Source organism: Eurosta solidaginis, chromosome 5 (genome assembly GCF_040869045.1).
Source record: "Eurosta solidaginis isolate ZX-2024a chromosome 5, ASM4086904v1, whole genome shotgun sequence".
Taxonomy (NCBI): Eukaryota; Metazoa; Arthropoda; class Insecta; order Diptera; family Tephritidae; genus Eurosta; species Eurosta solidaginis.
In genome coordinates this window covers 193414458-193440956 of record NC_090323.1, presented here as the reverse complement: position 1 = coordinate 193440956, position 26499 = coordinate 193414458, and the positions used below count along the sequence as shown (strand labels likewise).

At 36.5% G+C, this 26499-nt stretch overlaps 1 long non-coding RNA gene across 1 annotated transcript in view; it reads right to left on the bottom strand.

The window, feature by feature from the left end:
* The window catches only part of LOC137252008 (uncharacterized), a 197806-nt gene extending 171828 nt beyond the window's left edge, over nucleotides 1-25978 (bottom strand). The window contains exon 1 of the long non-coding RNA XR_010953421.1: nucleotides 24646-25978. This is a non-coding gene — a long non-coding RNA (uncharacterized lncRNA). The remainder of the gene's footprint in view (nucleotides 1-24645) is intronic.
* Between the last annotated feature and the right edge of the window lie 521 nt (nucleotides 25979-26499).

Here is a 26499-nt window from a genome sequence, read left to right as displayed (position 1 = left end):
TATTTTCTTTTTTCCGCTTCTCATCCTTCAACGCGGAATTTGAGAAAAGATAAAAATAAAAATATGTTTAATGCGCGTTGCTCGCAAAAAATGCATTGCTGTCTATGGACCATAAAAAATAATGTTGCAAACAAAAAAAATAACAAAAAATATCTTGCTATATAATACTCAGAGTAAACCTGTTTTATGCGCTCATTTCACAGGGACTGAGTTTTGTTCATTACAACGAGATGAATTAAATTATAGTTCATTTATTACCATAAAAAATCCCATAACAGCAGATGAGTACGAAAATAATGAACACATTGCGAAATGTGCAAAAAAAATTAATAAAACCATGTTATCTTTTCTAATGGTTTCGCGTTTTTAATACAATTTTGTATCATTAGCAAACAAAGTTTAAATTTTTTTTGGATCATTGGCCACTCCCTGCTGGGGAAAAACAATCCATTAAAGATGCTTGCTCTGAGGGGATGCCACCCACTATGAAAAGTAATAAATAGTTTTATAAAATATTAAACTTACTTTCTTGAATTGCAAGTTTGATAGATTGAATATTTAGGCGAGAATTTAATACCCAACTTTTTTTCCAAATCTGAGTGAATATCACCCCATCAGTTGCCGTTTCAAAACCACTCTATCTAAGAAAACTTCTGAAGAACGCCAAATTTCAGAACTTTTTTCACATCCTACAAAACATTTTGGCGAATGGCGAAAAAGGTACTGGAAAAATATGAGAAAGGGCTTAGGTTATGTAGAAGTGGCTGTGATACCACAAAAATACCCCATTACCTTTCTTCTTCGAGGACCTGATGAAAGCAAGTAGGTCCTTGACGCCATGTTCCACAACCTGGCTCAGATTATCTAGAAAGGGAGCAACTAGAAAACGCTACCATGCGCCACTTAGAGCCGGGCAGTTGCAGATGAGGTAAACCACCGCTTCCTTCTCGTCATCCTCTTTACAACCCCTAACCTTTCTGCATGCCTACCTAAAAGGCAATGTGGTTACATACCTATAAGGTTAATGCCTCCACAAGTGTGGAAATTGTATCCCTAATTAGGTTGTGCACGTGACGGAATCTTTTAGGATCCCATTTTGGTCAGGTTTCCTTCGATGTCCGACACCCCGGTGTTGTTTGCCGGTTTGACGTTGGATGTGTCCTTTTAGCATTAGCTTGCATGTGGCCAGGGGCATACCTAAGCGTTCTTGGCCGGGAAGAAACTGCCTGCTTATACTTTGCTTAGCGCGTTCATCTGCAATGCAGTCTCCCTCAATGTCCCTATGTCAAAGGACCCATGTGAGGTGTACACGGTTCTGTTGGGCCATCTCTTAAAGAGATCGGCGACAGTTTAGTGGTCGTTCAAAATTTGAACGAGTAGGAGCCAATAGATTTTATGGCAGCCTGGCTGTCGCTGAAAATAAAGATTTTTTTGCCAACATTATGTGTCACTAACATAGCTGCGGCTTCCATGATGGCTGAAACTTCTGCCTGGAATACGCTGCAGTGGTCGGGTAGTCTGAACGACAGCTGGAGTTCAAGGTCCCTTGAGTATGTACCACCTCCAACTCTATCGTTTAGCTTAGAGCCGTCCGTTTATATGGAAATACTGCCCTCAACAGCAAGCCACCTATCCGACTCTGTTCCTACTGGGAATTTTTATCTTAAAGTTGGTTTCCGCAACTGTTGTGGTCGCACAGCGATCCGTGCTGGGAGGAATAAAACTGTATTTGTTTATTATACTAGAGTGTCCTGTGGTCTTGCTGTTCCATCACGACAACTCTCTTAGGCGCAGGGCTGAAGTTGCCGCCGCTCGATAACCAGCTAGATCCAATGGCAGGATGTCAAGAATGAGAAAGGGCTTTCTTCAACCAAATTATTAATTATTTCTGTTGTAAAAATATCGTGAGATAGAACTTTAGATGGAGGATGATACTCCACTCCACAGTCGCCATGTATCATATGTTAATTTTCTTTAACTTTATTTTAGTTGAAATTATATAATTTTGTTTTATTTTTATTTTACGTTTTTCATTTTATTTTATTTTGTTTCATTTCTATTTGACTTTCTAAAATTTTTTTTTTTCATTTCATTTTCTCTTTTCATTTAGTTTTACTTAATTTACTTTATTTTATTTTGATTTCCTTTATGTCATTTTCCTTTACTTTATTTAAATTTAATTTAATTTATTTTTTTATTTTTATTCTTATTCTATATTATTTTGTTTAATTTGATTTTATTTTATTTTAATTTTTTAGTTTATTTCATTTTATTTTTTTTTATTTTTTTTTTATTTTATATTACTTTATTTTGTTTTAATTTATTTTACTTTATTTCATTTTACTTTATTTTATCTAATAATTTGTTATTTTCAATTGTTTTGTTTTTATCGGCCTATTGATAAATCATTCAAGGTTCGAATCGAGCTCAAGGCCAGAACAATAAATTTTTTCTAATGATAATTATTGTTATTTTTTAATTTTTCTAAATTTGAAAAATTGTATTTTTGTTTTTGGAATAATAAGTAGAAAATTTTTCAGACAACCTGCCATAGCTTCGCAGATAGATCCATTTCGAAGGGTGCTAAGCCTTCATCATCAGTACGCTTTCGGCATGCTGCGCTAACCATTTAGCTATACAGCGGTGGTTTGTTTGACTGGCAAATTTGCTACTTCTATTCCTTTTTACCAACTATATTTATTTTATTCTTTTACTTTATTTTTATTCTGCAAAAAATTAACCTCCGAAGCTAAACCACAGGAATTTAGCATCATGCAAAGACGGCCGCCAACTTAAAATTAAGTCATTTTTTTTTTTTTTGCGAAAACTCCTTTATATCCTACAAATTTATATTTAAAGAATATACATATGGGGTATTCCATCCCATTTCGACCAATTTTGAACCCGACCCCTTTAGAATTGGCTGAAAGTTTTTCTTCTTTTTCTAGCTTACGAAAGGCGTTTTTCAGATGTTTTTCCAATTTTTTCATCCAACTCAAAAAAAGTTATGAATTTTTAAAAAAAACACCGTTTTTGTTTTCAAAATGCTATAACTTTTTCAAAAATTGACGGTTTGGGATCATTTTTTTTTTTTAATTTGGCTTTAGATGTACTTTTCGGAAAAAGTTCAAAAAAAATGTTAAAGTTTTTTTTTTTGTAATTTTTCAGTTTTTCGAGATTTTTCGAATTTCGCCCTTTTTTCTCATAAAAAACTTCAATCAATTCTGCAATCATCCCCACTAATCCCGGAGTGGGCCGAGAATTTTTGTTTTTTTATTTAATTGAAAAAAAAACTTTAAAATTTTTTTGTATTGTTTCCAAAAAGTACATTTAAAAACATATTTAAAAAAAATGATCCCAAACATTCAATTTTTGAAAAAGTTATAGCATTTTGAAAAAAAAACACCGTTTTCCAACTCAAAATAAGTTTTAAATATTTTTATAACTTTTTCAAAAATTGACCGTTTGGGATCATTTTTTTTTTTTAAATATGTTTTTAAATGTACTTTTCGGAAAAAATATAAAAAAAATTTTAAAGTTTTTTTTTCAATTAAATAAAAAAAAAATTCTCGGCCTACTTCGGGGAGCAACCTTATCGCTACAACAACAACAACAACAGTGTGTCTTTCATCTTGATGTCTCCGAGACAACAACAAAAATTGAAGAGAAAAACGAAACATCGCAGACAGTTACGAGCACAGACTTGAACATGATTTTGGCTGCAATATCTGCTCAAACATCGACAATGGCATCTCAACTAGAATCACAGGAGACACGCATAACATAAAAGATTGAAGCACAAGAAACGCGTATTTCAGAAATGTCGACACAGATTACATCAAAGATGGAAACACAACTAGAATCCCAGGAGAACCGTAAAACATCCAAGATTGAAGCCCAAGAAAGACAAATGTCATCTCAACTGGAAGAACAGAAGACACATATGACATCTCAATTGGCTGAGCAGTTGAAAGCACAGGAGGCCCGCATATCATCGCAGCTGAAGGCACGGGAGATAAGGGTATCATCGAAGCTGGAGGCTCAGGATACAAAAATTGTACAGTTAGAGGAAAAAATCGAGGCCGAGGTGGATGCTTTGAGTGGACGTATCGAGCAGTTGCAAATAAATCGGCCAGCAGTTTCAACGAGTAATCCAAAAGTAAAAACACCATCCTTTGACGGTTCTATTCCTTTCCAGGTCTTTAAGCTAGAGTTTGAGAAGACCGCAGCAGTGAACAACTGGAATGCTGAAGATAAAGTTGCTGCACTGTTCATGGCATTGAAAGGGCCTGTAGCTGAGATTTTACAAACCATTCCAGAGGGCGAACGGAACTGTTATGAAGCATTGATGGGCGCTCTATAGAGACGATACGGAACTGAGCATAAGGGACAGACATACCAAATGGAGTTACTGAACGGCTTCCAGAGGCCTGGTGGAACATTGCAATAATTTGCGTCGGATGTTGAAAGGCTGGCACATTTAGCGAATGCGGACGCACCCGTGGAATACACTGAAAGGGTAAAGGTTCAGAGCTTTATAAATGGCATACGAGGCGTCGAATCAAAGCGAGATACATACGCAAACCCACAGCCAACATTCGCAGAAACAGTATGACATGCTCTGATTCAGGAAACAGCGTCGCTTCTGTGTAAGCCAGTTTTCAGAGCACGCCGTGTGGAAGTAGAAAGGCCAGAGTGGGTAGACGCAATTTTGGAAGCTTTAAAAGGAATGCAACAGAAGAATAATGGTGCATTCAAATGTTCCAAGTGCGGTAACCAGGGTCACATTGCTCGTCATTGCAGCACCGGTCCTGGTGGTTCCAACTTGGGTGGCCGTAAACGCAAAGCTGGAGGAGATAAGCAACAGCGATTCAGATGTAAAGTTCGAAAACCTGTCCCAGCTATTGAATGTCCTGTGATATCTGTGTCGCAAATTGGAAGGAAATCAAGCAGTCTTACCGTCAGAGGGAATGTGGATGGCAAAGAACGTGTACTGACTGTAGATAGTAGATCTGATTTGGTCAACAAGAGAGTAAAGCCATTACCTGGAGCGAGGTTGCGTATGGTCACTCTCGAGTATAACCAAGTCCTGGGAGAAGTGATCTGTGCAGTTTTAATTTGGAAGGTCATGGTTCTACACAAATTCGAGGCGGGGATTGTTGATGAAGTCATATTGGGAGTGGTTTTCTTCGTTGACCATGACATCAAGATCGATATGCAGAGAAGGGTGATGCGTTATAAGAACCAGGATGTGCCACTTAAATTCAGTTTGGAGAAAGGATTCAGCAGTAAACGAGTGCTGGGGAGAAGACTTGACAACGGACACGAAAGTCAAAGGTAAAGGTTGATGGAACGAATGGGCCAAATAAAGCGAAATCAAAAGTACCTGCCAGAGAAACACTGGCATTAACAAAACCAAATGGATGCACAAAAACGAAGGAAAGAATTTCCCAGAATGAATGCGAGGGTAGTTTCAAGCCAGGGCGCACTACTGTTGTGAAACGTGGGAACGAAATTGATTATGCGAAGCCAATCCGTCAAGCACAAGCTCTGCGAATTAGTTCATTGACCAAATAACAGAGTGTAAGGGAACGGCCCAGGGTGATGAGTAGTAGGATGAAACACATGTACGACAAGAACTATAATTCGGAAGGATTCTTGGAGGGAGATTTGGTACTTCGATGCAATCCTCACCGGCGGAAAGGTGTTCCATCCAAAATTCGGTGCAGTTGGGAAGGCCCGTACACAGTCGTGAAGAAGATCAGTGATACCATCTACCGCATAGAAACCATTGGGAAACCAAGAAATAGAAGGGTGGTTCATTTGGAGATGCTAGCAGCGTTTAGATCGAGATATTTGTCTGATCGGGACGATCAGACTTAGGTGGAGGGCAGTGAATACTAGCAACATTAAGGAGTGCTGTCATCTCTAAGCCGATGCTAAGCAGTGACTTGTACGCACATAACCAAATTAATCATTATATCTACACATATGTACGTACACGCAGCGGAGAAGCAACGCACAACCACATGCATATATCTGAGATACTCCTGAAAGTATGCAATAATTGTGCAAGTATTACTCACATACACACGCGCATGGGATATTTATAGCTGATAACTGACTAGTAAATTCTGGAAATAGAAACGCCTAGAAATATGTCGGCAAGGACAGTATAAAAACGGCAACAGTAGAGGCACGAAAATCAGTTTGATTTAAGCAAGTTGGCAGTTGCGAAGTATAAGTGTTATTGTGAAGTACTTTAATAAAGGCCATTTTGCATTATTGAATAGGGGAGTTATTTATTCAAAAGTTTAGTGATTCGAACCTTAGTAGAAGGTTATAAATAAGAGGAATTTCAGTAAATTCGTTACAATATATGGAAGTTATCTATCTCGATTCCTTTATACCTGTACAACCAACCGTTATCCATTCAAAGTTATTATACCCTGTGTACAAGTACAGCTGGCTATAAATATATAAGTGCATTAGAGTGGTTCATATTTAACTGAAATCTATGCTGAATTTTACTAAAGCCACGAGTTTTCTGAAATGTAAATGACTCAGTATTTTTAAGGCATTATGAAACTTTTTCGGGAGAGCATATCGTGCAGTCCTTAGCTTCACTGAGAAAACCATAGCATTTCATAAGACGCCCCCTGCCTACATAGTCACGTTCGTTTTAAGTCCAATTCGCGATGATTGTAAGCATTTAAGTGAAGTCGATACAGAGGAGATATGCCTAGTTAGAAAAACAAATAAATTAGACCAAAATATGCCGGTACATGCAGCTTGGGGTGCTGAGTATAAAGATCGACAAAACTGTTATCAAAAACATTTATTTGCTAATTTGTCTAATAATGGTGGTGTCGAATCTTATTTAACTCCTTCTGCCTTGCCAAAACACTTTGTAGGCCGTTCGGCAACGAACGAAATTTGAAACAATGTGACCACTTATCGTATAACTATCTTCAACTTAATGCTGAAGATTCCAAGGTCTTAACAGTTAAATAATAATTTATGCTTATCTAAGCAATTTGATAGAATATCAATTTGTTATCAGGCTAATAGAAGAATCGAACCACCCAAATGTATATACATATTTGTATCTACGTTCATAGGAAGAACCCTGCGAGAAAATCTCGATAGCTTCAAATTTGATTTTAGACCTTAAGTAAACATTTGGGTTTGCACTTTTGACGTTTTATTCTTTTTCGTATCCTCTTTCGGCAATCACTACGCGTGGATTTCTGCCATCAAAAGCTTTGCAGCAAAAATATTTCTCCCCTTGAAGGTAAACCGCGCCTATTTGCTTATTTGAACAGTAAGCTGAGGATTTTCCTACAGGGTACAATAACGAATTCGCTTTCTATATAAAAATAGAAATTCGCGCGACTTTGTTTTTTCGTCTGCCTGTTGACATTGTGATTTGCGTCGACTGAATTATAAATGAATATATATGCGACATGTGTAAATAAGTAGCTATATATGAATGAATGTGTATACATATGTATATACAAAAAAATATACGACAAGTGTTTATTAACATATGTACGAATGTATTTATGCCTTTATTGTTGCCACTTTTATATTCGATTGTACCAAAAGCTTTGGATTTTCGAACTTAAAAACCAGCATATTGTGTTGTAGTTGTTTATTGACTACGCTCATTTTACGTACATACCTATATGTAGATATATTTGTCCTGAAGCAATTGTAGCTAAGCGAATTTATTTACTTTAATCATAAAAGAATTACAGAAGCGTAACAAACAGCATTTGAAGAATCGGAAGCACGTACATTTTTGCTGACAGATCCTCAAACTTTTAAGTTTATTATTACTTCCTTTATAAAAAAATCGACTTCATTCAACTTCAGAGCCAAAGTCTTAAAACTTAGAACAAAACAAAAAAGGCGCTGACAATGCAACATGAGGGGATAAAAATGTCACTAGATGGCGCATGGAACAAGATATTTAAAAACATCCTATGAATTTGAAAAATTTGCTTCGAGCTGTCACTAACTGTGCCGATAATCTAGAGAAACTTTACACTGAAAGAAATGGTGCTAGTAAAATCAACAAATCGGTTCTGTTGTTCTTGACTTAACGGAGATTCGGTGAAATTGATCGAATTATGGTTAATTCGACCGAGTTCTTTGTCAAACGAACAAATTAGTTTAGTCATTTCAACAGAAGAGAAATTGTCGCACTTAAGTTAACAAAATTCTGAAAAATTGACATATTCCTGGTCAATCTAACTGATTTTTCTGTTAACACAACTGATCTCTTTGGTCATTTCAACAGCTATCAACAGTCAATACATGAACAAATTTCAAAGAGAATTTTACGCTCACTGGGCTCTCTAACTTGTTTAAAAAAAAATATCAAAATAAGAAAATCACCAAACCTAAAAAACACACAAAATGGGAAAACAACAAAAAAATAGTTTTTCAGTTATCAATAAAAACGAAAAACCCTTTTTTTAATTTACTGTGCAAAAAATTATGAGATACCGTGACACCTATTTATGGGGTACAATTTTGCAACTTCTCCTCCAAGCGAAATGCAAAATTGCTCCCTCTTGCTGCAAAAATTTTTCTTTAAACAAACAGGATTTTTCCAAAGTTAGTAACATTTTGTTCAAGTTTTTAAGTATTTTCACTCACGCGAACGAATTTAATAAGACAATAAAAAACATCCTTTTTTAATGTTGATGTTTCCGTCAACATAAAAGTTTGAGTTGTTTTGGATTCGTTTCAACTTAAAGTGTTACGAAAATTAAACTTGCCGTATTATATGTAAAGTTACTCCAGTTGTGAATTACTTTCCGGCGATTTGATTCTTTACTTTTCTATAACTTACAAGTTCTCTTTTTAAAATGTTACGCCAACATTTATACTACAAGTTCGAAACAATCAAGTGTGGCAACTACATGCGAGAGAAGAAATTGAGAATGAGCTGAGCTGCAACTGAAAGAATTGAGAGTCAGTTTTGTGACTACTATTTAAATTTCTATTTGCAAAGCGAAGTTCAAAGCTATAAATTAAATAAATTATAAAATATAAAATTTGGTAAAAGTGTATAATGTTTAATGTGTGCCAACATATTTGATGTAAGCCCAATTGACGTTCCGTTAGTAAGTGCCACCGTGGTGTGATGGTAGCGTACTCCGCCTGCCACATTGTATGCCCTGGGTTCACACCCCGGGCAAAGCAACATCAAAATTTTAGAAATAAGGTTTTTCAATTAGAAGAAAATTTTTCTAAGCGGTGTCGCCCTTCGGCAGTGTTTGGCAAGCACTCCGAGTGTATTTCTGCCATGAAAAGCTCTCAGTGAAAACTCATCTGCCTTGCAAATGCCGTTCGGAGTCGGCATAAAACATGTAGGTCCCGCCCGGCCAATTTGTAGGGAAAATCAAGAGGAGCACGACGCAAATTGGAAGAGAAGCTCGGCCTTAGATCTCTTCGGAGGTTATCGCGCCTTACATTTATTTATTTATTTATGTATATGGCATCATAGGTACTTTTGTACAAAGCTGTCGCAACAACTTTTTTTGTTCATTTGTCTACTAAAACGGTCAATTATGAATCAACGATTTGTGCGCAGTTGATTCAACATCTTGTTGCGATGGATAAAAATTAACAGAAATTTCGGTTGAATTGACCCGTATTTCGGTTGATTTTACCTGTCTTTTTCTTTCAGTGTACACATAGCTTTGAGTGTAATACAATACCAAATAAAAACATTTTTCTAGATGGGGTAAGGTTTGAGATAACTTAGAGATGTTTACAGAATCCAGTCATATTCGCTAGGTGGCGCATGGTTGGAAATAACTAAAACAAGTAAGGAAGGCTAAGTTCGGGTGTAACCGAACATTACATACTCAGTTGAGAGCTGTGGAGACAAAGTAAGGGAAAATCACCATGTTGTAAAAAGAACCTAGGGTAACCCTGGAATGTTTTTGTATGACATGTGTATCAAATGGAATACTCTTTTAAGAGGAAGTGGACCATAGTTCTATAGATGGACGCCATTTAGGGATATCGCCATAAAGGTGGACCAGGCCTGACTCTAGAATTTGTTTGTACGATATGGGTATCAAATGAAATGTGTTAATGATAATTTTAAAAGGGAGTGGGCCTAAGTTCTATAGGTGGAAGCCTTTTTGAGATATCGCCATAAAGGTGGACCAGGGGTGACTCTAGAATTTATTTTGTACGATATGGGTATCAAATGAAAGGTATTAATGAGTATTTTAAAAGGGCGTGGGCCTAAGTTCTATAGATGGACGCCGTTTCGAGATATCTCCATAAAGGTGGACCAGGGGTGACTCTAGAATTTATTTTGTACGATATGGGTATCAAATGAAAGGTATTAATGAGTATTTTAAAAGGGCGTGGGCCTAAGTTCTATAGATGGACGCCGTTTCGAGATATCGCCATAAAGATGGATCAGGGGTGACTCTAGAATTCGTTTGTACTATATGGGTATCAAATGAAAGGGAGTGGGCCTTAGTTCTATAGGTGGACGCCTTTTTGGAATATCGTTATAAAAGTGGACCAGGGTTGACTTTAGAATGCGTTTGTACAATATGGGTATCAAACGAAAGGTCTTAATAAGTGTTTTAAAACGGAGTGGGCCCTTGTTCTCTGGTGGACGCCTTTTCGGAAAATCGTTATAAAAGTGGACCAGGGGTGACTCTAAAATGCGTTTGTACAATATAGGTATCAAATGAAAGGTGTTAATGAGTATTTTAAGAGGGCGTGGGCCTTAGTTCTATATGTGGACGCCTTTTCGAGATATCGCCATAAAGGTGGACCAGGGGTGACTCTAGAATTTGTTTGTACTATATGGGTATCAAATGAAAGGGAGTGGGCCTTAGTTCTATAGGTGGACGCCTTTTCGGAATATCGTTATAAAAGTGGACCAGGGTTGACTTTAGAATGCGTTTGTACAATATGGGTATCAAACGGAAGGTCTTAATAAGTGCTTTAAAACGGAGTGGGCCCTTGTTCTCTGGTGGACGCCTTTTCGGAATATCGTTATAAAAGTGGACCAGGGGTGACTCTAGAATGCGTTTGTACAATATAGGTATCAAATGAAAGGTGTTAATGTGTATTTTAAAAGGGCGTGTGCCTTAGTTCTATAGGTGGACGCCTTTTCGAGATATCGCCATAAAGGTGGACTAGGGGTGACTCTAGAATTTGTTTGTACGATATGGGTATCAAATGAGTGGTGTTAATTAATATTTTAAAAGGGCGTGCGCCTTAGTTCTATATGTGGATGCCTTTTCGAGATATTGCCATAAACGTGGACCAGGGGTGACTCTAGAATTTGTTTGTACGATATGGGTATCAAATTAAAGGTATTAATGAGGGTTATAAAAGGGAGTGGCCCTTAGTTGTATATGTGAAGGCGTTTCGAGATATCGACCAAAATGTGGACCAGGGTGATCCATAACATCATCTGTCGGGTACCGCAAATTTATTTATATATGTAATACAACGAACAGTATTCCTTCCAAGATTCCAAGGGCTTTTGATTTCGCCCTGCAAAACTTTTTCATTTTCTTATACTTAATATGGTAGGTGTCACACCCATTTTACCAAGTTTTTTTCTAAAGTTATATTTTGCGTCAATAGACCAATAAAATTACCATGTTTCATCCCCTTTTTCGTATTTGGTATATAGTTATGGCATTTTTTTCATTTTTCGTAATTTTCGATATCGAAAAGTGGGCGTGGTCATAGTCGGATTTCGGCCATTTTTTACACCAATACAAAGTGAGTTCAGATAAGTACGTCAACTGAGTTTAGTAAAAATATATCGATTTGTGCTCAAGTTATCGTGTTAACGGCCGAGCGGAAGGACAGACGGTCGACTGTGTATAAAAACTGGGCGTGGCTTCAAGCGATTTCGCCCTTTATCACAGAAAACAGTTATCGTCCTAGAGTCTAAGCCTCTACCAAATTTCACAAGGATTGGCAAATTTTTGTTCGACTTATGGCATTAAAAGTGTCCTAGGCAAATTAAATGAAAAAGGGCGGAGCCACGCCCATTTTGAAATTTTCTGTTATTTTTGTATTTTGTTGCACCATATCATTACTGGAGTTGAATTTTGACATAATTTACTTATATACTGTAAAGATATTAACTTTTCTTTTAAAATTTGAATTTAAAAAAAAAATTTTTTAAAAAGTGGGCGTGGTCGTTCTCCGATTTTGTTAATTTTTATTAAACAGGCATATAGTAATAAGTGTAACGTTCCTGCCAAATTTCATCATGATATCTTCAACGAATTCCAAATTACAGCTTGCAAAACTTCTAAATTACCTTCTTTTAAAAGTGGGCGGTGGCACGCCCATTATCCAAAATTTTACTAGTTTTCTATTCTGCGTTATAAGTTCAACTCACCTACCAAGTTTCATCGCTTTATCCGGATTTGGTAAGGAATTATCGCAGTTTTTAGATTTTTCGAAATTTTCGATATCGAAAAAGGGGCGTGGTCATTGTCCGATATCGTTCATTTTAAATATCTGAGATGAGTTCCCAGGAACCTACTTACCAAATTTCATCAAGATACCTCAAAATTTACTCAAGTTATCGTGTTAACGGACAGACGGACGGATGGACGGACGGACATGTCTCAATCGAATTTCTTTTCGATACTGATGATTTTGATATATGGAAGTCTATATCTATCTCGATACCTTTATACCTGTACAACCAACCGTTATTCAATCAAAGTTAATATACTCTGTGAGCTCTGCTCAACTGAGTATAAAAATTCATACAAGATCAGGTAGCGCTATAGTGGTGGCCTTTAAGTAAATTCTCGTTGAGTAAAAGACCTGGAATTAAAAATTTGGTTCAGAATTCAATGACAGTTTAACACATTAGTCAAAAAGTTACGCTAGGTGTCGCGCTGATCTAGATATTTTAGTAAACGTAGAATCTAACGATCAATTTCTAAGAGGCTTCTCTCTGAGCTACAAACATAATACCAGATATGTAGGTAATCCGATGTCCGCATATTGTATAATTTAGGCTCAAGCAATTTGTACTGAAAGTAACAATTAGCTTGGTCCTGGATTTTGTTTAAAACCTACATTGGAACTAAACGCAATGGCCAATTTGCACCCTGTTGACATTGCGGGAAATTTGGCGACAACCCAGGCGGCAATACGGCTTCGTGACGAAAGAAATAAGCTTGTGTAAAGAACCTTCTTAGTATTCCGACCGAAACTACTATGCGCCGGCTTCTGCTCCTGTTGCCACATTCACCACTCATACTCCCAACCACCGGCTGATATAACTCTGGCAGCTGTCTGGCTGATTTTTTTGTTCGGACAGCCTGAACGTGGGATTCTGCTGGCAACTGGCTCTCTGCCTTACAAAAGCTCATCTTTCCATGGTTTTTGGTGTGTTATCAGGGCACTGCCCATTGGGAGTCTATGTGTTGCACCTAAATATACTGGTACCAGCCTCAAATGTATTAGTTGCTGGGAGCAGGACGAGGTGAATCATCCAGTCACTTTTTGCTCAGCTGTCCAGCATCTGCAATGACGAGGCGTAAATATCACGGTCGGGATGTATTCAACTCTCCGCAGTAGATTTCCAGATGTGAGCATTATTTGAAGCTTTGTCGTTGCCACGCAGTGTTTCTCTAAATAACTGGAAGCAGGTTTTACCGTTAGAGTGCGTATACGGTAACACAACGGATTTACATAAAAGCCTTAACTGGATAACTACTACCCAACGTAAACTTACTTGGGTATTGATGAGCTTTCTCAATTTGATCGTTGAACCAACTTGAGGTAAATCTGAGGACACAATCAGTCTGTATCAAATACTTACAATCCGAATAGTTCAATTTAATCTAACCTTGTCAAAGAATAAAATTTATCCAAAACATTCCCCTTTTAGATCGAGATTAAATATAAACACTAAAACAAGATGTAATACCATTTAATTATCTCATCAGATTTATTTAGTATATCCACACATATAAGCATGGGTACATTCATACATATATCGTAAATATAGCGCAGTAAACTGAAATACGCCAGCTATATTAGGGTGGTCCAAAAAATAATAATACATCGTTTTCCATTTTTTATACTGAAAATATTGTTCAGGACATTCAAAAAGATAGTCTGCAAAAATGTCAGCATTTTATTTTAATTTTTCAACGCGATTTTAATTTTTCCATACACATCATATGGCGCATTTTCAAGTTCTTATAAAAAGTGCACCAGAACTATAACCCTTAGTACTCAAATTACTGGAAATTGAATGGTCTACAAAAAACGTCTGTAAAGATTTTATGCAAAGTTGACTCGTTTAGTAGTTATTCGAGGTTAAGGTAGGTAGGTTGAACTGGCCGGTCCAAGAGGACCTCACATAGACTGATTGAGTCCGTAGTGTTACCAGAAGTTTGTTTTAACGACCAAACTGAAAAACCCTATCAAAAACCAGGACCTATGTTATAAAATAACTCCGTCCTCTAGGCAAATACTAGAAGCTTCCTAGGACTTAAGCCACATGCTGCTTCTAGATCTGACAGCTGTATCACTCCTAATAGCTGGAGTCTTAGCCTGGCAAGTGCAGGGCACGAGCACAGAATGTGCTCGATCGCTTCCTCCTCCAACCCGCACTTCCTACACCTGCTATCACTGACCAAGCCTAATTTAAAGGCATGTGACGCCAGAAGGCAGTGTCCAGTCAGAATACCCGTCATGAGTCTACAGTCCTCTCTTTTTAATGATAGAAGCAACTGTGTTAGTCTAAGGTTGTAAGACCTACACATAATCTTCGACACTTTACAGCCCCGCGCTTGAACCCACGCCTTTTCTGCTTGGTGGATCATGTGCACCTCTCGCCATCGCTTAATCTCGCCCAATCTAATTGGGACGTCTACGGAGCAAGCTTCAAGGGATGCGCCCTTTTTAGCTAATTCGTCCGCTTTTTCATTCCCATCTATTCCCATATGCCCTGGGACCCAATATAGATTTATGCTTCTCCCTGTCCCGATTCTCTCCAGAGACTGCTTACACTCTAACACGCATTTAGATGCTGTGCTATGCGAGATTATTGCCTTAATTGCTGCTTGACTGTCAATATAAAAGTTAACACGGTTGCAGATTAAGCTATTCTCTTCCAGGGTTTCTACTGCTTTGGTTACGGCTAATATTTCCGCTTGGAAAACGCTACAGTAATCCGGCAGCCTGTAGGATCTGCTTAATTCCGGATCAGCGCAGTATACCGCAGACCCTACTCCTTCCACTATTTTGGAACCATCGGTGTACACATGTATCGCCTCGTCCGCCATTTGCGCACCCTTGCGCCAACCGTCCACCTCTATTGTAGCCTTGAGATCTCCCTCAAAGTGCAGGTAGGGAATCATGTAGTCTGTTCGTCTTGTGACTGAGGACGCTATACTACTATGGCCATATGGTCGGCGCTCAAGCTGCCCCGAAGCATCGAGCCTGGTTGCGGTCGTTAACGCTTTGTTCTTTGCTACCAGGTCTACAGGTGGAATGTGCAGAATGGCATACAGTGCAGCCGTCGGGGTTGTTTTCAGGGCTCCCGTAATGCAAAGCATCGATAGTCTGCATACCCCCTCTAATTTTTTGAGGTATGTTGTTTTTTGTGTGGCTTTCCACCAAACAAGAACTCCATAGTATAGAATAGGGCTTACAATCGCTGTAAAAACCCAATGAGAAAGAGAGGGCGATAGGCCCCACGTACACCCCAGCATTCTTTTACATGCATAGAGTGCCGTTGAGGCCTTCTTGACCCTCTCCTCCACGTTGAGCTTCCATGACAGATTACTGTCTACCTATGCCACTTGCTGCATCTAGATCTGACAGGTGTATCACGCCTGGCAAGCGCAGGGCACGAGCACAAAACATGGCAAATCGTTTCCTTCTCCAACCCGTACTTCCTACATCTGCTATCGCTGCCCAAGCCTATTTTAAAGGCATGGGACGCCAGAAGGTAGTGTTCAGTCAGAGTATCCGTTATGATTCTACAGTGCTCTCTTTTTAATGATAGAAAATACTTTATAAGTCTAAGGTTGTTAGACCTACACATAATCTTCGGCACTTTGTAGCCCTGCGCTTGGGTCGCCGCCTTTCCCGTTTCGTCGATCATGTGCACTTCTCACCGTCTCTTAATCTCGCTCAATCCAATTGGGACGTCTACGGAGCAAGCTTCGAGGGATGCGCCGTTTTTGGCTAGTTCCAAATCTTAGATTCTCAATCTTTTATATTTTAGGGTTGAATTTTGACTTCGAATAACTACTTAAGGAGTCAACTTTGCAAAAAATCTTTGTGGCGCTTTTTGTTTACCATTCCAAATAAGAATTAAATACGATTTGTATGGAACATCTAAAGACCCATTGAGACACTCTTAAAAGTTTATAATAAAAAGCTGAAATTTCTTTGGCTTGAACAATACTTTCACAATACCAAAATAACAACAAATATATATTTTGTTTTTGGCACACCCTAATCTACGCACAACTTTTGTGGGCGAAGCATTCACTCGTTAAGTTCAAATATATTTCCATTAGCGCAAGTCGACACCCTCAAGCAATTTAACATTATTTATAAAGGGGCTGTAATAAAACTCAATGAAAATCAGAAATATCAAATGAAATAAAATCCCATTAATAAATTATAACTGTATTACAAATTTTATAGTCGCAGCTATATGTATGTAGTACAATTGAACATGTATGTATGAACATTAATGAGACGTGTAAAGTAATCATGTCAATGGCAAGCGATTTTTATTTAGCCCGCAAATTTGTTTGCCTTTCGGCGGCTACTACAAACAATGGGACTCAACCTTCAGTCATTACCTGATGTGGTGGGATAATTTATAAGCAAAAAAATTTTTAAGCGAGAACAAAGAAAAATATGCTAATTTGAAAGATTATTTAGCGAGCTGTAGAATGGAGGGAAATTTGCAGTTTTAGCCAGATTTACGAAAGAGGAATTGTGAAAGGTAGCACGGGAAATGTGAGTTTTTATTAAAAGACTGCCTGAATCTACATATGAAAAAAAATATAAAAAATTTGTCGCTGAATGTGTTTCTAAGCATAAAACTCGAGAACTGTTGGACCGATTTATGTAATTCTTTCTTTTTTTTTTGTAATATTCTTTGCAGTACGAGGATGGTTTTTAGGGGGAGAGAAGTGGACCAGATAAGTGGACCAAAATCCGATCTAATCTAAATAAAACAGTTTATAGTGCGATTTGCTTGAAATTTGGTATAAGGGTACTTTCCTGACTAGCTCATTATTTAACAATCTTTTCTATCTGTGAATTGACCCGGAACCCACCTATTCCAAAATATCTCATTTATCATGAGAGTCGCTTGAAATTCGTTACAGGGATACCTCTTTGACAAAGATAATACTTGAAAAAACATTTTATTGCACAAAATCTCGTTATTGATGCAATTTTTTCGAAATGTATTCTTCACTCAGCCTTTCGAAAAAGGAAAATAAGGGATTGGGGTGGGAATATACGAGGGGAAGAGAGAGAACGGAGGGTTAGGGAGAAGGAAGAAAGTGTGAGTAGAAAAAGGAGATACAAATGAAAAAGTGCGAAGGGAAGATGAGAAGGGAGGAAGCATGCTTAAGAAAGGAGATTAAGAAGAATATAGGATGGTTGAGGAGGGGAAAAAATGAGAGAAGAAGAGAGAAAGATCGAGAATGTAAAAGGGAGAAGATACGGAGGGGAGACAGGGATCAAATATGGAGAGAAAGGGAAGAGGCAAGTTTTAAATTTTTTTTATTGCAGAACTAAAATATAATAAATGCATCTGTTTACTGGTAGAGTAATAACATCGCAGGTAGGGATATTATCGAGTAGGAGATTTGGTTTATGGTCATATTTATAAAAATGAAAGCGATTTTAAAAATTGCATTAGTTTCATATAGGTGCGTGAAGGTTTATACAAACAAAATTGGCCGGCCTGGTGAGAGAGGGAGACAGAAAGGAAGAGAGAGTTGTAGTGGGGGTAGAACAAGGACTGAAAGTGTGAATGTGAAGTTAAGCGGAAGTAGGAGTGGGTGTGTGAATGGGAATAGGTTTGGGAGTGGAGGGGGATAGACAAGTGGGAGGAAGAGAAATGGAATGGAGGATGGACAAGAATTATAAGAAAAATGGAATATAGAGAAGAAGGGGAGAGGTGAGATAGTGAAGCGAGACTAAATTTTTGAATGTACGCAAACTAATTTTCGGACCAAACAAAGTCTGCGGCGTACGCTATTGATTCAATAAAATATTCAAATAGGAATTTGAGATCAATTGGCATTTAGAAATGTAAATTTTTGCAGTCGCAAGATTTTTCAAGTTTCATGAAATAATTCCGGCATACCAGGGTTGATACCGGGATTAAGTTTCCTTCATTGTTTCGATTGATCTTTTAAGATAAAAATTTTTGTCGGCTTCATGTATATCCTCTAATTTCGGTACAAAGTTGGGGGAATCCTGCAATATATTTTTGAAAAGCTTTTGTTAATTCAAACCTAAACATATTTCAGAACCCAGCGATAATGCAACATGAAGGAAAAGCTGTCGCTAGGTGACGAGGGTACCTTGATTTAGGGCATGAAATTCTTTCAGGTGGGGCCGAATTCCCGATATTTAGAGATATTTAGAAGAACGCTGCGGGTCATGTAGATTTCAGCGATCAAGTCTTAAGTAGCTTCTTCTCAAGCTGAAAACTTAAAACCTTACACTTAGATCAGGCGAAAGCTGTTGCCGTAACTAAAGCAGTAGAAACACTGGAGAAAAATAGCTTAACTGGAAAGAATTTCGAAAGGAATTAATATTGTGTCCCTGAGCATATGGAATAGATGAGAATGAAAAAGCATGGTATATTCCTCAAAGTTTGCACCATAGTCGAATCAATTAGATTGGGCAAAGTTAAAAGGAGGCGAGAGAAGCATATTATCTAATAATCAAGAAATGCGTTGAGCCAAGCGCGGGGCTTCGAGGTATCGAATATCACGTGCAGGTTTTACAACTTTAGATTAACAAAGTTACTCCCATCATTGAAAAGAGGGGACTGTAGACTCATGATGGGTACTCGGAGAGGACACTGCCTTCTAGCGTCACATACCTTTAAATAAGGGATTGTCAGTGATAGCAGATATAGGAAGAACGGGTTGAAGAACGAAACGATCGACGTTTTGTGCTCGCAAGCTATAAGGAGTGGCATTGCTATCAGATCTATAAGCAGCAAGTAGATCCTAAAAAGCTTCTAGTATGTTCCAATTGTTTTATACCATAGTTCCTTGTTTCTGATGGGGGTTTTCAGTTTGTTTGTTGAGCAAACTCCTGGCAGCAAACTCATTCTATGTGAGGTACTCACACAACAACCAGTCAAACCCAACCTTACAAAGATCAGCGCGCCAAGTAACAAAAGGAGGCAAAATTTCCGCAAACTGCGCCATAGTAAATGGAAAAATTGGGATCAGTTTTTGAGTAATTTCTAATTTTACGTGGTTCCTCATTGAGATAGATACTAGAAACCTTGAAAATTCCGCTAGGTGTCGCACTGGTCAGTATAAATAAAAATATCTTTTGAGATAAAGAATCTGGGGATCGGTATTAACGTAACCTCGATACTTCGATTAATAAAAAATCCGCTAGGTGTCGCACAGGTCGAGATAATTAGAAATATTCTATGATATAAGGAATGTTGGGATCCGCCTTCCATTAAAACATGAATTTATAATATGGTTTAGTGTTCAATAGCACTGTAGCACGTAACTCAAAAAGTTTCGCTAGTTGTTGCACGAATCTATATATTTCGGAAAATCTTACGGCTGGGATGGAATATTGCAATTAATTTTTGAGGAACTTCCAATTGACAAACGTAATACCAGACATCCACGTGAGAACCCAGTGGCAATACATTGAAGAAAGGTAAAAATTCCCATAGGCGGCCGGGGTCGAGGTATTAAGAATTTTTCTATCAAGTTTTAAAATGTTTCCTATTGAGCTACAAAATTGCAACCTCACATTTCTATAAAAAAAAAATCTGCTAGGTGGGGCACGAATCAATACCTGGTATCTTTCAATAGATTATTGAGTAACTTCCTGGCAAGCTAGAGAACTGAAATTTTATAAATATGAATTCGGAAATCATTTTTTTGGATTAGGTGAAACTGGTCGGTCCGTAAAAAGCCACCATGTACTGAGTGTGTCCGCAGAGCTATCATAAAATTTACTGCGACGAAAATGCATAGCCTTATCATGAATTAGGACTTATCTTATAAATTAACTCTGCTCTATTCCCAAAATCTTACTAGAAGTTTTGTAGGACCATACCTACTTTCTGCTTTTAGACCTAGATGTTAAGCCACTGATGAAACTTAGTTGTAGCCCTAATCTGGCATGCAGGATACGAACATAATATATACTCAACCGCTTCATCCTGCAGCACGGATCGCCTTCTTTTTCTGTCACTGCTCAGATCTAATTAATGTGACCATATTAAGCCTACGGTCTTCTCGTTTAAGTATTCAAGTGAACGTTCTATGATTATTGACATTATGTAGACTCACTCTTGTTTTCAAGCGTTTTCCTGCAGCCGGTCATGTGCCACTCTTGTCTCTTTTTTATCTCAGCCAATCTTACGTCAATAGTAAATGCTTTGAGAGCTGCGCCCACCCATATTTATCAACTTATCGGCTTTTCCATTATGATCTATGTTCAAATGAATGGAAAACCAAAACAGATTAAGTTTCTGCCTTAGGGAATAAGAAGCCAAAGTAAATAAAGAATGTAGCAAACAGAAAAATAGATGGAAGAAAAAGCAGGATTGTTATGATGTTTATAATATTGTGAATGATGATTATTTTAGCAGTCACTTTTACTGACCGTAAGTCTAGTGAAATGAAAGGAAAATAAAATGTAATTTGGTGTGAGTGCTTATGGACATCAAAAGAAAGGCATAAGGATTGTACATAAAATAAATAGGAACGGAAGAAATAGTTTATAATAATTTGATTTTTTAACATATTTTAAGAAACAACTTCTATGAATTTTCGAAAATTTTACGGAATTTTCTAACTTTTTGTTTAGGGTTAGGCCGCCGTGGTGTGGTAGTAACGTGCCCCGCCTACCACACTGAAAGTCCTGAGTTCACGTCCCGGGCAAAGCAACATCAAAATTTTAGAAACAAGTTTTTTCAATTAGAAGAAAATGTTTCTAAGCGGGGTCGCCCCTCGGTAGTGTTTGGGAAGCACTCCGCGTGTATTTCTGCCATGAAAAGCTTCTCAGTGAAAACTCACCTGCCTTGCATATGCCGCTCGGAGTCGGTATGAAACATATAGGTCCCGTCGCTTCCACTTTGTCGTCAACCTTAATATAGGACTCCACCTCCACTTTTTCGAAAAACAATTGCCAATAAATTCTTCCAGTGGATATCCGTACATCCAAACTTCCACATCTTCAATATTGGTAAGATATAGAAGAAAATCTGAAACACGATTCGGCCATAAAATTACTAAAAATTAAGGCTAATTTGGAAAGATTTATATTTTGCACTACTAAAATTACAGACAAAAATTGATTGCGCCACAAAACTACATATTTATACAAAATATCTGCAAACTTGAAATAGAATACTCAAAATTTTCGTAAGACTATCTCAAATTTTCGAATTTTTCGAAAACTTTTTCGAGATTGGTTTGCATAGTTTCAATTAAAAAACTAATTATAGTGATTTTTCCAATTATCGAAAATAAAATATTCGAAACTTTCGTAACGTTTTTTCGAATCCTAGAACTTTTTCGAATTTTTCGAAAATGTTTTTGAGATCGATTTGCATAGTTTCCGTTAAAAAATATATTACGTTTTTTTTTCAATCATCGTAAATAAAAACTTCGAAATTTACGTAAAATTTTTTCGAATTTTTTTTTCAATATCCTAATTATTTTCGAAAACGTTTTTAAGATTGTTTTGTATTGTCTCACTTAAAAATTTATAATACCGATATCTTCAGTTATCGAAAATAAAAGGTTGGATAAATTTTCGCAAGATTTTTTCGAATCTTGGAAATTTTGTTCGAAATATACGTAAGACTGTCTCGAATTTTCGATTTTGTCGAAAAATTTTTCGAGATTGGTTTGCATAGTTTCAAATAAAAAATTAGAAACTTTTTTAAAATTTTTTCAGTTTCAAAATTTATATTTTCTTTTTAAATATCTTTAGTAAAATTTCGAAAATTTCATAAAATTTTTTCGAATTTTTTTCAAATATTCAATACAGTTTCAGATATAAAATAAATGAAGTTTTTTTTTTCAATTTTCATAAATAACAGTTTCGAAACTTTCAAACACTTTTATCCTCAGCTGAGTAGAGCTCACAGAGTATATTAACTTTGTTCGCATAACGGTAATCCGTAACGGCATAAACTAATCGAGATAGATATAGACTTCTATATATCAAAATGATCTGGGCGAAAAAATAAATTCATTTAGCCATGTCCGTCCCTCCGTCCGTCCGTCCGTCTGTCCGTTAACACGATAACTTGAGTAAATTTTGAGGTATCTTGATGAAATTTGGTATGTAGGTTCCTGGGCGCTCATCTCAGATCGCTATTTAAAATGAACGAAATCGGACTACAACCACGCCCACTTTTTCGATATCGAAAATTTCGTAAAACGGAAAAAGTGTGATAGTTCATTACCAAAGACGTCTAAAGCGATGAAACTTGGTGGTGCGTTGAACTTATGACCCAAAATAGAACACTAGTAAAATTTTGGAAAATGTGCGCGGCACCGCCCACTTTTCAAAGAAGGTAATTTAAAAGTTTTGCAAGCTGTAATTTGGCAGTCGTTGAAGATATCATGAAATTTGGCAGGAACGTTACTCCTATTACTATATATGTGCTGATTAAAAATTTGCAAAATTGGATGACGAACACGCCCACTTTTAAAAAAAATTTTTTTAAGTCAAATTTTAACAAAAAATTTAATATCTTTACAGTATATAAGTAAATTATGTCAACATTCAATTCCAGTAATGGTATGGTGCAACAAAATACAAAAATAAAAGAAAATTTCAAAATGGGCGTGGCTCCGCCCTTTTTCATTTAATTCGTCTAGAATACTTTTAATGCCATAGGTCGAACAAAAATTTACCAATGCTTGTGAAATTTGGTAGGGGCATAGATTCTATGACGAAAACTGTTTTCCGTGAAAATGGGCGAAATCGGTTGAAGCCACGCCCAGTTTTTATACACAGTCGACCGTCTGTCCTTCCGCTCGGCCGTTTACACGATAACTTGAGCAAAAATCGATATATCTTTACTAAACTTAGTTCACGTACTTATCTGAACTCACTTTATCTTGGTATAAAAAATGGCTGAAATCCGACTATGACCACACCCACTTTTTCGATATCGAAAATTACGAAAAATGAAGGAATGCCATAATTATATACCAAACATGAAAAAAGGAATGAAACATGGTAATTGGACTGGTTTATTGACGCAAAATATAACATTAGAAAAAACTTGGTAAAATGGGTGTGACACCTACCATATTAAGTAGAAGAAAATGAAAAAGCTCTGCAGGGCGAAATCAAAAGCCCTTGGAATCATAGCAGGAATACTGTTCGTGGTATTACATATATAAATAAATTAGCGGTACGTGACTGATGATGTTCTGGGTTACCATGATCCACATTTTGGTCGATATCTCGAAAAAAACATTAACATATACAACTAAAGGCCATTCCCTGTTAAAACCCTCATTAATACCTTTAATTTGATACCCACATTGTACAAACACATTCTAGAGTCACCCCAGGTCCACCTTTATGGCGATATCCCGAAATGGCGTCCACCTATAGAACTATGGTCCACTCCCTTTTAAAATACTCTTTAATACCTTCCACCTGATACCCATGTCATACAAACACATTCCAGGGTTATCCTCGGTTCATTTTCCTACATGGTGATTTTCCCTTATTTTGTCTCCAAAGCTCTCAGCTGAGTATGTAATGTTCGGTTCCACCCGAATTTAGCCTTCCTTACATGTTTTTTTTTTTATTTTTTTTTTCAATATTAGAATTTTTTCGAAAACGTTTTTGAAATTTGGCGGCCACCGTGGTGTGATGGTAGCGTGCTCCGCCTATCACACCGTATGCCCTGGGTTCAACTCCCGGGCAAAGCAACATCAAAATTTTAGAAATAAGATATTTCAATTAGAAGAAAATTTTTCTAAGCGGGGTCGCCCCTCGGCAGTGTCTGGCAAGCGCTCCGATTGTATTTCTGCCATGAAAAGCTCTCAGTGAAAACTCATCTGCCTTGCAGATGCCGTTCGGAGTCGGCATAAAACATGTAGGTCCCGTCCGGCCAATTTGTAGGGAAAAATCAAGAGGAGCACGACGCAAATTGGAAGAGAAGCTCGGCCTTAGATCTCTTCGGAGGTTATCGCGCCTTACATTTATTTATTTTTTTTTTGAAATTTGCTTGCATAGTTTCAGTAACAGAATGCATGTAAGTTATTTAACTGTGGACAAAAAATTTAGTTAACGAAATTTCATTAAAAAATATCCACTGCTATTTTCATCTTCGCAGCTGTACATCTATATATATCTATACATTACCTATGTTTACAGCAAAGCATTTGGCATTCTTCTTAATGGTTAATATTCACGTTTTTACATAAAATGCTTTTAGTCTGCGCACTTATGCTTGTCGGCAAAAAACTTGTATAACATAAAAAATCAAATCACAAATACTTTTTGCATTCTTTAGGATGATGACGCGCACTTAAAATTACTAAAGATTACAAATGCTAGAATTTCGAATTATTTTCTTTTTAATACTTGTTTTATTATTTAGATTTAATTGTTTTGATACAAAGATCCAACAACACCACTCTGTTTTGTAATTTATTTATTCTTTTGATTCGTCACTTAAATAACAATGCTTAGAATATGCAATTCACACACACATATACATACGGTGGTATGCGTTTATACTTCTTTAAATAACATATATATACAATTATGTTATTAAATAGGTTTTTGTTTATAATCTATTTTCACTCTTTATATATTTTTATAAAATTTTTATAATTCCTTTCAATTTCTTTTATGTTGCTTTACTTTTAATTGATTATATTCATTGCGCTTTCCATCATCATGCACATCAGTGTCTCTGTAGATGTTTGTTGTATTATATATATTCAACTTTTTAGTATATATCATTCATGCATTCACATTTTATATTATACAGAGATATAATATTAGATAGCTCACCTATAATCTTTGCTAGCACGATTTTCTTTTGTGAAGCACTTTGTGCGAGCGTTGGCCATATAAATTTGTCTTAATCATCTATGAGATTTATGCATTTGTATGTGTATAAGTGTGTGTTTTTTTATATTTTTCTATACATCATATATGCATGTTTATACACAGCCCACCTTTTTTGTTGATTTTTAAGCTTCTTGTTTAAAATTTTTTTAATTTCTTTTGTTAGCTTTACTCTTTTATTTAATTTTTTCTGATTTCCTCTTCTTTTTGTTTTATGTATAGTTTTTTGGGTAACACGCACAAATATTTATATTCAGTAACACGTTTGAGTGTAGAGATTTTTAAAAACAACCGGATTTCCCACGCATATTTTATATATTTAAAGAAACGGTCGATCTTTTAATAAGTTTTAGCTATTTAATTTTTTTGCTTTAAGACATTTTTATTTAATGAGACATTTTTTACGAACACATTTCTCGTCTAGCTAATTTGCTGCTTTTTGCATAAATACACACATCAGTAAATGATAGAGTCGTTAAGATTTTCCGGGACCTAACCGGACACAGTAACACCATTTTAAGTTATGACGTCTTCTTTGCCCAAGAAGTCAGGTTTTGATCTACAGACTCGGCCATTCGAATATAGAGGAGCGAACAGCGGTAACTTTTTAAAATTTCGACAGCAAAATTCTTCTTTTATTTTCTATATTTTAAGAAAAAGACCTCGTAAATTTTATAAACAAAACTATGCAAAAAAATACTGAAATATTTAAAAAAAAAATCGAAAATATGAGAAAATTTTTACGAAAATTTCGAGCTTGTTTTTTGCTGTTCTCTAAATTTTTCGTAATTTTAGTTTTTTGTTTTTTTTTGATACTCAAGCAAAAAATTCTATGAAATTCGTAGCTGGACCAACGGAAAACCAATTTCTAAAACGTATTTCGAAAAAATTCGAGAAATTTTTCCGAAAATTTCGATGACTTTTTTTGAGTGGTCTCAATTTTTTGTCAATTATTTAATTTTTTTAGTTTCGATAATTTAATTTAAGCGAGAGACTTCATAAATCTTCTTACTAAAACTATGCCAACCGGTTTGTTAAATATTTTTGAAAAAATTCAAGAAAACTTTGCGAAAATTTCGTACTTTTTTTGCGTTTCTCTGAAATTTTCTTCATTTAAATCGTTTTCCTTTTTCCAATATT